At 45.8% G+C, this 14,843-nt stretch overlaps 1 protein-coding gene across 1 annotated transcript in view; it reads left to right on the top strand.

Annotated features, from left to right (window-relative positions):
• The window catches only part of LOC150011305 (scavenger receptor cysteine-rich domain-containing protein DMBT1-like), a 199,303-nt gene that overhangs the window by 90,013 nt on the left and 94,447 nt on the right, over window positions 1-14,843 (top strand). The gene's annotated exons all lie outside the window — the stretch shown is intronic.

The following is a 14,843-nucleotide window of genomic DNA, read 5'->3' as shown; positions in this document are numbered from 1 at the left end:
ATAGGCACCCTTCTGTAGGCAACTCTGTTCTCTCATGCTGCTTTTAAGATTCTCTCTTTTTCTTTCACCTTTAGCATTTTAGTTATTATGTGTCTTGGTGTGGTCCTCTTTGGATCTAGTTTTTTAGGACTCTCTGTGCTTCCTTGACTTGTATTCTATTTTCTTCGCCAAATTTTGGGAGTTTTTCCTCATTATTTTCTCATATAAATTTTCAATTTCTTGCTATTTCTCTTCTCCTTCTGTCACACCTATGATTTGGGTGTTGGCATGTTTAAAGTTGTCCCAGAGGTTCCTAAGCCTCTCCTCATTTTTTTCAATTCTTGTTTCCTCATTCTCTACTTTTTTTCTTTCTTATGTTCCAAAACATGGTTTTGAATCCATTTCCTTCCCTTCCCCATTGGTTTTGTGTGAATTTTACTTCATTTTATTTAGCATAGCTTTCACTTCTTCCCTATGCATTTACCATATTTAAGCATATCTGTCAAGCCTGTGAGTATCTTTATCACCAGGGTTTTGAACTACTCATCTGTTAGGTTGGCTATCTCCTCATCTGTTAGCTATCTCCTCATCCCTTAGTTCTTCCACTGGAACCATGATCTGTTCTCTCTTTTGGGTCATACTTCTCTGTCCCCTCTGTGTTTGCCTCTGTGTCTTAGGTAGAGCTGTCACTCCTGTGATGTTGTAAGGGGAGGATCCTTAGGGATTCGTCAGTACAGGGCGACCCATTTCACCACATTGTGGTGCTGTATGTGGGGGAAGATTCTGAGAGGGAACAATGTCACTTCTCAGCACTTGCCCCTTTTCCAGGTGCTTCTCTCACCTCCATTATGGGACTAGTGCCTCTCTAGCTGTTGCCCTGGCCGTCGTCCCCAGAGTGGATGGTTCTTCAGATGTTCTAGGACCGTGGGGACCCTTTAAACAAATAGACTGAGCTAAGAGACCAGCAGTTTCTTCCTCCACCCCAAACTGCCTCCCTCATGGTTTGCACAGTGAGAAGCAATGAGGCTTTCTTTTCCCTGGCGCATGAACCGTGAGCTGTGCAGCTGATGTGGTACTGGAAGCACTCACCAGGTGTCTCTCCTACTTTCTAAAATGTGTGACTGTGCCTTCCACTGCCTGCCATTGCTGCCACTGCTGCCACCACCACCCGCATCCTCTTCGCCCCTCCAACTTGTCTGGATGAGTATTTCTTTTCTTTTTTCTTTTTTTAGTATATTTTATTGATTATGCTGTTACAGTTGTCCCAATTTCTTTTACCTTTGATCCCCTCCTGCCCAGTGACCCCCCTCCCTCCACTTGCCCCCCCCCTTAGTCCATGCCCATTGGTTGTGCATATAGTTCTCCACATATTCCTATCGACTCCACTCCCTCCTACTATGCTTCTTAATTCCTGTACCATCTCCCTCCCTTTTCCCCCATCCCACTGACCTCCCCACAAACTGTTCCCCAAACCTATAATTCTTTTTTCACTCTCGTTGCCTACTTAGTTTGCCTTTGTGTTGGTATCCTAGTTTCTGTTGTTGGTGGTTGTGATACAGTTTTCATTTTAATGGTCATAGTTGTGATCCTCTTCCTCCTAAACAAGTCCCTTTAACATCTCATATAACAGTGGTTTGGATCTGATGAACTCCTTCAGTTTTACTTTGTCCTGGAAGCACTTTCTCTGCCCTTCTATTCTGAATAACAGCTTCACTGGATAGAGTAAATGTGATTGTAGGTTTTTGCTTTTCATTACTTTGAATATTTCTTGCCAGTCCCTTTTTGCCTGCAGAGTTTCTTTTGAGAAATCACTGAGAGTCTTATTGGGACCAGTTTGTATGTAATTCTCTTCTCTCTTGCTGCTTTTAAGATTCTCTCTTGATCCTTAATTTTTGACATTTTAATGATAATGTGTCTTGGTGTGGTTCTCCCTTGGTCCAGTTTTTTTAGAACTCTCTGTGCTTCCTGGACAGAGTAATTCTATTTCTTTCCCCAAGTTAGGGAAGTTCTGTTTCATTATCTTTTCACATAATTTTTCAATTTCTCGTTCTTCTTCTTCACCTATTGGCAACCCTATGATTCATATGTTGGACCACTTATAGCTGCCCCATAGGTTTCTGAGTCTCTCCTCATTTTCTTCACTTTTCGTTTCCCTTTCTGCACTGCTTTACTGTTTGTTCCTTCCCTATGTTTTGATTTGTTGATTTGATCCCTGGTTTTCTTTCCCTCACCACTAGTTTTGTATGTGTTTTTGTTCATTTCAGCAGGACTAGCCCTCATTCCTTCCCCATCTTGTTTAAGATCTGCTGTTAGGTCTGTAAACATTCTTATAACCAAAGCTCTGAACTGTGCTTCAGAAAGATTTCCTATCTGCTAAGCTGTTAGTTTGGATATTTGCTGTCTGGTCAGCTGCGTCACCAGGATCTCTATCGTGATCTGTGCCATCCTGACAATTTTGCATTTACCTTTGCTTCCTGGGCAGGGCTGTCACACCTCCTATGCTATAGGGGGCAGAGCCCTGTGCACTCATCACAATGAGGCGACCCTTCTCACCACACTGTGGCGTTTACTTTGGGATGGGGATCCAAGATAAATTCCTGCCATTCACTCTCCGCTGAGAAACCAGGAACCTTCTCCTCCCTCCCAACCTGCCCCCACCCCAGGCCTCACAGTCCAAGGCAATGAGGGCTGCTTTCCCTGGCATTGGAATTGCAAGCTGATGGGTCTGGTCTGCAGCCAGTGATGTTCCCCAGGTGCTTCTTGCCTCCCCTTAAGTGCAGGTGTCTGTACCTACCACTGTCCAGCCGCCGTCGCTGCTGCTGCCACCAGCACCAACACAGCTTGAGCTCTCCACCATGGCTTTGCCCCTCCTACCCGTCCACATGAGCACCACTTCTTTATAACTTCATACGTTGGACTTCCATTTATTTTCTGGAACTTCTGGTTATTTCTAGTTTTGCAGTAGTTTCTTCTTAGTTGTGGAGGGAGATGGAGCTTGTCAGTATAGGACTCCATCTTGGCCAGAACTCTCCTGTGTGTGTTTGCCTCTGTGTCTTAGGTAGAGCTGTCACTCCTGTTATGTTGTAAGGGGCAGAGCCTTAGGTATTCCCCAGTACAGGGCAATCTGTTTCACCACATTCAGACGCTGTATGTGGGGAAGAGGTCTGAGAAGGAACAATGCCACTTTCCCAGCACTCGCCCCTTTTCCAGGCACTTCTCCCACTTCTGTATGGGACTGGTGCCCCTCTAGCTGTTGCCCTGGCTGTCGTTTCCAGAGCGGATGGGTCTGCGACATTCTAGGACCATGGGGGCCCTTTAAACAAGCAGACTCTGCTGAGAGACTGGCAGTTTCTGCCTCTGCCCCAACGCCCACTGGTTTGCACAGTCAAAAGCAATGAGGCTTTATTTTCCCCAGTGCTGTGACGGTATGCTTCGCGGTCTGGTGAGAAGCTGCGAATGCTCCACAGGTGTCCCTCTAGCCTTTTTAAAATGTGTAACTCTGCTTTCCACCAGCCTGCTGCTGCTGCCACCTCCATACCTCATCCTCTCCGTCCTGGCTCCACCTCTCCTACCTGTCTGGATGAGTATTCCTTCTTCATATCTTTGTTTGTTGGACTTACATGCAGTTTGATTTTCTGGAACTTCTGGTTGTTTCTAGTTTTGAGGTAGCTGTATTCCTTCTTAGTTGTGAAGGGCGACGCAGCACATCTATCTATGCCTCCATCTTGGCCAGAAGTCTGGATGAGTATTTCTTCTTTATATTTTTGTTTGTTGAACTTCCATGCAGCTCGATTTTCTGCAACTCCTGGTTGTCTGTAGTTTTCAAGTCATTGTATTCCTTCTTATTTGTAAAAGGAGACACAGCATGTCTGTCTAGGCCTCCATCTTGGCCGGAAGTCCTGGCTTCATTATTCTTGACCTTTCTGCAGCTTTCAATAGGTTGACTTCCCTTCCGTTCTCTATTTTTCCTTTTGCCTTCTGACGATTTCTCTATCTCACTGATTGTTCTCCTTATTCTACCTCCTTGATTGTTGCTCTTATTCTTGCAGTGTTGCAACTCCTGTGCTCAGCTCTAGATATTGGATACTCTCAGTATCATACTCTTTCTTCTTCCTTAGCTATACTCCCTTTCTAAGGCCAATGGCCCTAATAACCTCTATATACTGACAGCTAGCTCCACATCTGCTCTTTGTCATTCACTCCAAACTCATATTTTCCATTGCTACCTGACATCTCCACTTGATTATTAATGGAACACTCAAATTTAGCCCAAAGCATGATTGTTTTTTCATTTAATCTTCATTGTATTTTTTCCATTACCATTTAGTCCCTTTATAACCTTCTTCCCCCGGCAATCACCAACTGTTGTTATCCATGTGCATGAGTCATTTTTCCTTTTTGCTCAATCCCTCCAGCTCCTACCTAACCCCCCTTAGCTGTCACAACATAGGATGTTTTATTCTACCTGCTCAATCCCTGTACTACATTTTTCCTTCCTTCTATATTTCTCATTTCTGTTAATGTCACTATCATTACTTAAGCTCAATAGATCAGTCAGTCTTCATTTCTTTCACTTCCCTTCCCCTCCACTTCAATATAAGAACAAGTTCTGTTGGCTTTCTCTTCAAATATATCCTTAATTCTTCTACTCTTGCTGTTTTTATTATCATCCTATCCAGGAAAGAACACCTCTTGCCTGGATCAACCAATAGTTTCTAGTGGTCACCTAGGGTCAGTCTTTCTCCTCCATAACATGTTTTTTCAGTCAGCCAGAGACAAGTTTTAGAATTTAGTTTGCTTCTTTTTTTTTCTTTTTTTCTTTTTTTGCTTATAAGCTGCCAATGGCTGTCTATTGAAATTAAGATGAAATTCAGATTCCCTACACTGGTTAACAAAGCCATACATGTTCCTTCCACTACACACGACTCAGTCCTCCTCTCCTATCAATCTTCCACTCGATGGTATGTATATTAACTCTCTTTGTATTCATGAAGTAGGGGGCATGGGGAAAGTAAAGGAAGGCAGGCCGGTCATCATTTTATGACTTAGTATTCTTTTACCAGACAGATGGTATTAGTCATCTTATGATGTTGCACTAGCTGTTCTGTCTGCTTTGCTTGCCTGTCAACCTCTTCTCATTAAGTTCTCACTTTAAATATTAATTCCTTGGACTTCCGGCCAAGATGGAGGCTTAGACGGACACGCTAGGTCTCCCTCTACAACTAGAGAGGAATACAACTACTTCAAAACAAAGGATAACTAGAAATTCCAGAAAATAAAACTACACGGAAGCCCAACATATGAAGTTATAAACCAGCGGTGCCATTTGGGCAGGTAAGAGTTAAAGAGGGCAAAGCTGTTTGCGGAGCGGCGGGGCAGCGAAAAATCCCGGGGGCAGTCAAGCCCCTGGCAGTGTGCGACCCCAGCGCTGGGGAGAGCGGCCACCGCATCGCCTTGAACAGTGAGGCCCAGGGGGGCGGGAGGACGGATCCCGGTCTCCTAGCTGAATAACTGTGTGAATCCATCTTGGACCCCCGCCCCCAAAGAAAGAAAGCACCACAGGGCTGCGAAATAGGTCGCAGACAGGCGCCGGTCGCTGACTTGTGTCGCGTACACAGGCACTGCCCCTGACAGCCGGCCCAAGAAAACAAAACACATCTGTCAAAATGTGGCAGACAACTATAGAAATCCCGGTGACACAGCTCACCAGGCAGCAGATAGAGAACCTGACAGATGAACAGATAAGAAACCTGTCAGAGGCTCAGTTATGGGCCATTGTTATCAGGTGGCTTACAGAATTCACAAAAGAGCAGGAAAAAGATAAGAAAGAAGCGAAAAACTTTCATAACGAAAGGAACAAAACCGCATACGAGACAGATGGTGAGGAAAAAAAATCCAGAGTTCATTTCAACAAACTGGAATATGGAGAAGGAACAAGCAGTCAACCAATGCAGCGAGAGGAAATGGGAAGCAACAATGAGAGGATCAGAAACCTCTGGGACAGCTATAAAAGGCCCAACATAAGAATCATTGGTTTGCCAGAGAATGAGGAAGATGAACTAGAACTTGAAAAATTGAGTGAAAATATAATAAAGGAGAACTTCCCAGACTTGGGGAAGGGAATAGACTTGCAGGTCCAGGAAGCAAGGAGAGTTCCCAAGAGACTGGACCCAGGGAGAACCACTCCAAGACACATTATAATCAAAATGTCAAAAATTAAAGATAAAGAGAGAATCTTAAAAGCAGCAAGAGAGAAGAAAAGAATTATGTACAAAGGGGTCCCAATTAGACTATCAGCAGACTTCTCAAGGGAAACCCTACAGGCAAGAAGGGACTGGCAAGAAATATTCAAAGTAATGAAAATCCAAAACCTACAACCACGAATACTCTATCCAGCGAAATTGTCATTCAGAATAGAAGGACAGAGAAAGTGTTTCCAGGACAAAATAAAACTGAAAGAGTTCATTAGATCCAAACCACTGTTATATGAGATGTTAAAGGGACTGGTTTAAAAAACAGAAGCTAGGGAGATGAAACAAAGGCAAACTAAATAGGCAACGAGAGTGGAAAAGGAACTGTGGGTACGGGAAGCATATTGGGGGGAGGTCAACAGGGAGGGGGAATGGGGAGAGGGAGGGAGATGATATAGGAATTGGGGATCAAGGTAGGAGGGAATGGAATAGACGGAGAGAGGTTGGGAGGAACTGTATGCACAACTAATGGACATAATCTAAAAGGGGGGGACAACTGGAGGGAGGGGGGCCACCGGGTGGAGGGGAGCAGAGGGAAGGGAAATTGGCACAAATGTAATATTTTAATCAATAAAACACATTAAATCTGAAAAAAAATATTAATTCCTTAGTGAGGCCCCTTACATGAATTTAAATGATATTACCTCCCCCAAAATTCTTTAGTATATACTCCTGACATTCGGTGCTTATCCCTAAACACGCTGATTGCTTTCCTTAATATCCCTCCTGCAATGTCCTATTTCTCTGATCAACCAATTTTATATTTTATACCATACTTTATGGTTCTCATAGTTCTTTTCACTATGTGCAATCTTCATTTATTCTTTTTATGTTTATTATACCGTCATCGTCGTCGGCAGCCGTCCGTCTCGAGAGACGATGGCGTAGCTTCTTGAGAGTCTATCTGCACCGCCGAGAATGGCTGTGCAGTCCGATTCGGGAGTGACAATCCCTGCTGCACTTGGTACAGGTGAAGGCAGATGGCTGTTGTTGCTGCTGCTGACGCTGCTTCCGCCTCGATCTTTTCTGGACGGCCTCCTCGTTGCGCGCAGCCTCCGCGCGTGACGTACCTTGCCTGACCGCGAGCCTCCAGGCTAGGCGGTCGTCTGCTTGAACTTCCCATGTGTTGAGATTGATGGAGCATTGTGTCATGTCCTTTTTGCAGATGTCTTTGAACCGCAGTTTTGGGCGCCCTGTCATCCTCTTGCCTTCTGCTAGCTCGCCGTAGAGGAGGTCTTTGGGGATACGGCCTGCATCCATTCTTTTGACATGGCCAAGCCACCTGAGGCGTCTCTCGCTAAGAACTGCATGCAAACTGCTCATATTGGCTCGCTTCAGCACCTCGGTGTTGGGGACCTTATCCTGCCAGGCGACATGCAGGACGCGTCGCAGGCACCTCATGTGGAAGCTGTTGAGTTTCCTTTCATGCCTTGCGTAGGTGGTCCACGTCTCGCTGCCATAGAGGAGAGTGCTGAGTACGCAGGCTTGGTAGATGCGCAGTCTGGTTTTCTCAGTGAGGCTGGAATTGTTCCACGCTCGCCGGTTCAGTCTGGCCATAACTGTGGCTGCCCTGGCGATTCTCCGGTTGACCTCCAAGTCGACTGACAGAGAGCTCGAGATGGTGGACCCGAGGTAAGTGAAGTCGTTGACAACCTCCAGGGTGTATCCGTCGATGGTGATGCATGGGGGAGTCCCCGTGCCTTGAGCAATAACATTCGTCTTCGTCAGGCTGATGGCTAGTCCGAACTCCTTGCATGCGTGGGAAAGGCAAGTGACTAGCTGCTGGAGTCCCTCTTCAGAGTGTGATGTCAAAGCTGCATCGTCGGCGAAGAGCATCTCACGGATGAGCACCTCTTTGACTTTGGTCTTGGCTCGTAGACGGGCCAGGTTGTAGAGCTTGCCATCGGATCTGGTGTGAATGAAGACACCCTCGCTACAGTCCTTAAAGGCGTATTGGAGGAGCATGGAGAAGAAGATTCCGAACAGCGTAAGCGCGAGGACGCAGCCCTGCTTTACTCCGCTGCTGACTGGGAAGGCCTCAGAGGTTGCGCCGTTGTAGGACACCGTGCTGTGCATGTTGTCGTGAAAGGACATGACCACAGCAAGCAGATGTGGTGGACAGCCAATCTTCCGTAGCAAGCTGAAGAGTCCGCTTCGACTGACCAGATCAAACGCCTTCGTGAGGTCAATAAAGGCGAGGTAGAGTGGTTTATGCTGCTCGTGACACTTCTCCTGCAGCTGGCGTAGGGAGAAGATCATGTCCACTGTTGATCGGCCAGCTCTGAAGCCACACTGGGACTCTGGGTAGACGCGGGAAGCAAGGGTCTGCAGGCGGGCAAGAGCGACCCGGACGAATACTTTGCCGACGACGCTGAGGAGAGAGATGCCCCGGTAGTTGTTGCAGTATGTTGGCGTCTCTCATATCCTGGGGGATGTAACCCTCCTTCCAGCAGCGACAGAGTAGATGGTGGAGCGGCTGTAGCAGGACTGGTTTCCCGCTCTTTAGGATTTCTGGAGAGATTCCGTCGCTTCCTGGTGCTTTCCCGCAAGCAAGGCGGTCGATGGCTTTGCCGAGCTCTGCCGCAGTAGGTGGGGTGTCTAGCTCCTCCATGACTGGTAGGTCTGGGATGGCTTTAAGAGCAGTGTCTGTTACAGTGTTCTTCGTTGCGTACAGCTCGAGGTAGTGCTCGGTCCACCGCCGCATTTGCTGTTCCTGGTCAGTGATGACCTCACCTGTCTTGGACTTAAGGGGGGGTGATCTTGGAGGGGATTGGGCCTGTTGCCTTCTTGATACCCTCATACATTCCTCGTGCGTTGCCTATATCGGCAGCTTCCTGAATGCTTCTGCACAGGTTTAGCCAATAGGTGTTGGCACAGTGGCGGGCGGTCTTCTGGACTTTGTTCCTGGCAGCCCGTAGAGCTTGAAGTGTACTGGGAGTGGGCGTGACCTTGTAAGCCAGTAGGGCCTTCCTCTTAGCCTCGATCACGGGTTCCATTTCTTCCCAGTGAGCCTCGTACCAGTCAGCGTTCTTCCGCTCTTTCTTCCCGTAAGCAATAATGGCGGAGTTGTATATGGCGTCGCGGAGACGTGGCCAATTGGATTCGATAATGTCATCTGCCGCCACTCCCTCGCCGAGTGCATCTTCCATCTTGTTGATGAATTGCTGGGTCTTAACTGGGTTGCTGGCACAACTGGTGTTGATGCGTGGGCGACCCTTCATCTTGGAGTGGTGCAACCTCTTCGGCATTATGCGCACCTTGCTTACCACGAGGGCATGGTCCGTGTCGCAGTCTGCACTGTGGTAGCTGCGGGTGAGGAGGGTGCTGCCAATATCCGTTCTTCTGGTGATGACGAGGTCAAGCTGGTGCCAATGACGGGAGCGGGGGTGCCTCCATGACACCTGGTGGATCTCTTTGCACTTGAAGAATGTGTTTGTCACGCACAGGCCGTGGTGACACAAAAGCTCAAGCAGTCGCTGACCATTCTCATTGATCTTTCCTCTCCCAAAGTTTCCAAGGCAGGTGGGCCAGGCCATGTGGTCGGCTCCTACTCTTGCGTTGAAGTCTCCAAGGAGATAGAGAGCGTTACTTCTGGGAATCTTGGATAACGCTTCGTCCAGTGCATGGTAGAACTGTTCTTTCTCTTCGGTGGTGGCGCAGAGGGTTGGGGCATACGCGCTAAGAATGCTGACTGGGCCGAAAGTTGTTGACAATCGGAGGGTAAGTAATCTCTCTGTGCCTCCTGTGGGTGGCTCTATGGAGTTAACAAGCGTGTTCTTCACAGCGAACCCAACACCGTGCTGTCTTGGTTGGTCCGGAGACTTCCCTTGCCAGTAGAAGGTGTAGTTGGTTTCTCTGATAGTTCCGTTGTCGGCCAACCGGGTCTCCTGTAGAGCCGCAATGTCGATGTTTAGTCGTGCCAGTTCCCTATCGATGACAGCGGTTTTCCTGGCACCCTTGATCCACGGAAGGTCTGCAGTAAGTCCGGGGCACATGGTCCTGATGTTCCAGCTAGCGAGGCGAAGAGCCGGAGGCTTCTTTCTTGTTGTTTGCTTGGAATTAACTGGTGCGGGTGTTTTGTGGCCCACTTTTCGAGAGGCGCCTCTCTGATCCCCACGCACCCAGTGGGGCAGGCGAGCCATGGCGAGACGGTAGCTGTCCAGTGAGGTGCAATGACCTCTCCCACCGTCAGAGGAGACCCCTGGCGCTCGTTTCCTTCGCCAATCGGATGAGCTTATAACCGGTATCTGTCTCCTCCCGTGTTGAGTCGACATCTTGCGATGACGCTGGAGTGCCCTCTCAAGTGAAACTGAAGCTACAGAGCCTGGGCAGGGTGATATGGAGGGTCTGCTGTTGCCCATGCAGCAGACCCCCCCTCTCTTCGCAGCTGAAGGGTCCAAGGGAAAGACAAAGTCAATACAGCTTGGCTTCAGGTGCGCCGCAGGAGTTGCCGGTGTTGACTACAATGTCAAACCGCCTTAGGGACTCCGGCTCCGGATTTTCTGTCGGGGTTTACTCCCTTAGCCTTTCCCCTGAAGAGGTATGCCGCAAGGCAGCGGAGGTTTTTTGGAGTCAGAGTTTTCCTTCTCTGATTTTGTTTATTATACATCTATTCTGTTAATTTGGTAATTCCATAGGATCAAGGACTTTGGCCTTTGTGTTCACTACAGTATAGCCAGTGCTGTAACAATACCTGGCATACAATAGACACTCAAAAAGAGTTTTTGAATAAATTAATAACCTGTTTGATTGTGGAGTCAAAATTAAAGATATTTTCACAAAGATGTAATCAAAACTAATTGAAAGGTGTTTAAGCTGGTTAGTAAATTAATCAGTTTTACCTTAGGAAAACATCCTTTGGGCATAGCCATGTAATTCAGTTGGTTGGAGTATCATCCCAATACACCAAGGTTGTAGGCTCAATCTGCAGTTAGGGCACATCCGTGAATCAACTAATAAATGTATAGAGTATAAATAAGTGGAACGACAAATAGATGTTTCTCTACTCTACCCTCTCTCTCTTTCTCTCTCTCTCTCTCCCTCTCCCCCTCCCTCTCTCTCTCTCATTCACACACACACACACAGACATCAATAAATAAATAAATAAAAAGAAAATGTCCTTTGAGTACAAGATAAACAAAGGATTACTACAGAGGAAATGTACATGCATAACGGTGACAAAATAGCTTGGAGGAGTCAAGGCAGACTGCTAGAGATATGGCAATGAATTTTATTAATATGGGATACACAGAAGATTGTGGCAGGAATTCCATGGGCTGAGTTTTGGATGCATTAAATTCAAAATTAATAAGAACACTGAGGTGGAAAAGTCATTAGGCAATTGGAGTTTAAGAAGGAAATCTGGGTGGGAGATACAAATTTGAAAGTGGTCATAGAGATGCTTAGATCAGAGTGGATTAAGTCATTAGGAAAATAAATGTTCCTAGGAGAGAATCCAATGAATGTTAACATTTAAAAACTGGATAGAGCATTCTATGAATTGACATGGAATTTTATATGGAGCTGACAGAGAACTGGGGATCCAGGAAGTCAAGTTAAAAGAAAAGTTTCAAGGAAAGGGGAATGGTCATATGTGTTAAATACTACTAAAACATTAGGTAAATAAGAACTGAAATGTGTCCATTAAAGTCATTGCATATCATTAGTTGTCTTAACTAAAACTATATTGAGGGTGTAGTGTTGGGCAGAGGGAGAAAACCAGAAATAAAAATACCAGAGAATAAGGTGTTGGTGAAAATGCAGATAACACTTTTAAGATTCTGTGAAGGGCAGAGAGTTGAAAGTCAGGTGCTGAAATATTACACCCAATGCTGGAAATAAATTTATTTTAATTACTAAGGTGATAAATGTGTTGACACATACAGGATAAACTGCCTTTAGAAGTGATACTAGCACATTCCACTGTCTAGATTCATGAGTGCTGTTTGCAAAAACAACTGGAAACCACATCACAGGGAGTCTGTAATTAGGATAACTAGCAGAAATGCCAGAGTAGATGTAGCCTGGTTGTTGACCTCAGATTTGAAAGGACTCCCATGGAAGAGGGAAAGGACTCACCATGAGCTGCTCCAGGGGGTAAGGCTCTGACTTGATGCATGAAGGTTACCAGGATGCAGGTTCGGGTTTAGTTAAGTATCATAACACACTCTTGCCACTCTGATGGTCCTCCAGGCAATGAACACTATTACACATAAAAAAACACTGGAGGCAAGAATGATGGCCAGCAGCCCTTTCCTTATATCCCCTTTTGCTTGTCTGTCTCTTCTCTGAATCAGCCACACTTACTCCTGTGGGGCTTGCACCAGGCTTTGCATGAGGGAATTTGTGTTCTTTCCATTAGTTTGCTTTAAGATTAGAAAAAGCCAATTCCTTTCTTTTTCCTTTAAATTACAAAAACATTGCTTACTTACTGTATATAAACTGTAAAAGAATAAATGAAATGTATCCTCAAACTACTTGTTCATTCATATCTTCCTGATATAAATAGAATTAATAGACTAGTAAGTTCCATTTTATAAATTCATCCATTTTCACTAAATCATATCCAAACTCATACCCATAAAACAATTTACTTTCATGGTGTTTGATTATTGGTTTTTACAAAATTGAGATTCAAGCATATGTATTATTGTTCAACTGGTTTTTTTAATAATGTGTTTTTATTTTTTTAATGTTTATTTTATTGATTATGTTGTCACAGTAGTCCCAATTTTTTTCCCTTTGCTCCCCTCTGCCCCTTACCCCCTTCCCTCCAGCAATCCCACCCCCTTAGTTCATGTCCACGGATCGTACATATAGTTTTTTGGCTTCACCCTTTCCTATATTATTCTTAATTTCCTCCTGTCTACTTTGTACCAACAAATTATGCTTCTTAATCCCTGCACCTTTTCCCCATTTCTCCCCTTCCCTCTCCCAGCTGATAACACTCCAAAGGATCCCCATACCTATGATTCTGTTCCTATTCTGGTTTGCTTATTTGGATTTTGTTTTTATTTTTTTAGATTCAGTTGGTGATGGTTGTGAGTTTGTTTTCATTTTAGTATTTATACTTTTTATATTCTTTTTTTAAAGTAAGTCCCTTTGATGATGTGCTCCTTTAGCTTCACCTTGTCCGGGAAGCACTTCACTTGCCCTTCCATTCTAAATGATAGTTTTTCTGGATAGAGTAATCCTGGTTGCAGGTTGCCTTTCATCACACTGAATACTGCTTGCCAGACCTTCCTGCCTGCAAAGGGTCCTCTCAAAAATCAGCTGATAATTCTATAGGCAACCCCCTGTAGGCAACTCTCCGCCTCTCTCTTACTACCCCCAGGACTCTGTCTTTATCTTTCACCTTTGACATCTCAATCACGAGGCATCCTGGTGTGGTCTCCTCTGGGTCCAGTTCGCCTGGGACCCTCCGTGCTTCCCAGACCTGTATGTCCATCTCTTTCTCAAAATTGGGGAAGTTTTCCTTATGTTTTTCAATTCTTGCTTCCTCATTCTACACTGGTTGATTGTTTTTTTCTTCCTTATGTTCCAAATCATTGATTTGAACCCTGGTTTCCTTCCCGTCATCATTGTTTTTGTATGGATTTTTCTTCATTTCACTTAGCATAGCCTTCACTTCTTCTCTTATGCGTTTGCCGTATTCAAGCATATCTGTGAAGCCTGTGAGCATCTTTATCACTAGTGTTTTGAATACTGCATCTTTTAGATTGTCTATCTCCTCATCTGTGAGGTTGGCTATCTCCTTGTCGCTTAGTTCTCCCATTGGAACCTTGATCTCTTTCCCCTTTTGGGTCATACTTCTCTGTCTCCTCATTCTGACAGGCTCCTGTGTTTGTTTGCCTCTGCATCCCTGGTATAACTGTCACTCCTGTTATGTTTTAAGGGGGGAGCCTTAGGTATTTTTCAGTACAGGGTGACCTATTTCACCACGTTGTGGCGCTTCATGTGGGGGAGGGGTCCGAGAGGGTACAATGCGGACAGCCCAGCACTTTCCCCCCTTCCAAGGCCCTCTCCCACTTCCGCACTGGACTGGCACCCTTCTAGCTGGTTTCCTAGCCATCGTTCCCAGAGTGGTTGGGTCTGCAGACGTTCAAGGACCCTGGGGGCCCTATAAACAAGCAGACTTTGTTGAGACCGGCAGTTTATGCCTCCTCCACCTCAACCCCCATTGGTCTGCACAGTCAGAAGCAATGAGGCTTGATTTTCCCCAGTGCTGGGACCATGAGGAGTTGGGAATGCTCCCCAGCTGTCCCTCCTGACTTTTTAAAATGTGTGACTGCGCTTTCTGCAGGCCTGCCACTACTGCCACCACTCCCACCACCACATCGCATCCTCTCCTCCCCAGCTCCACCCCTCCTACCTGTCTGGATGAGTACTTCTTCTTTATATCTTTATTGGACTTCCATGCAGTTCGATTTTCTGGAACTTCTGTTTGTTTCTAGTTTTGAGGTAGTTGTATTCCTTCTTAGTTGTGGAGGGAGATGCAATGTGTCTGTCTATGCCTGTATCTTGGCTGGAAGTCAACTCCATATTTTAAGTAAGAGCAACTTCTGATATGAAGATTAGATTTGTTTGGGGAAAGAAGCAACATTCTATGATTCC

This window comes from Furipterus horrens, unplaced genomic scaffold (genome assembly GCF_987537825.1).
Source record: "Furipterus horrens unplaced genomic scaffold, mFurHor1.1.pri manual_scaffold_4, whole genome shotgun sequence".
Classification (NCBI taxonomy): domain Eukaryota; kingdom Metazoa; phylum Chordata; class Mammalia; order Chiroptera; family Furipteridae; genus Furipterus; species Furipterus horrens.
This window is presented reverse-complemented; position numbering and strand designations above follow the sequence as displayed.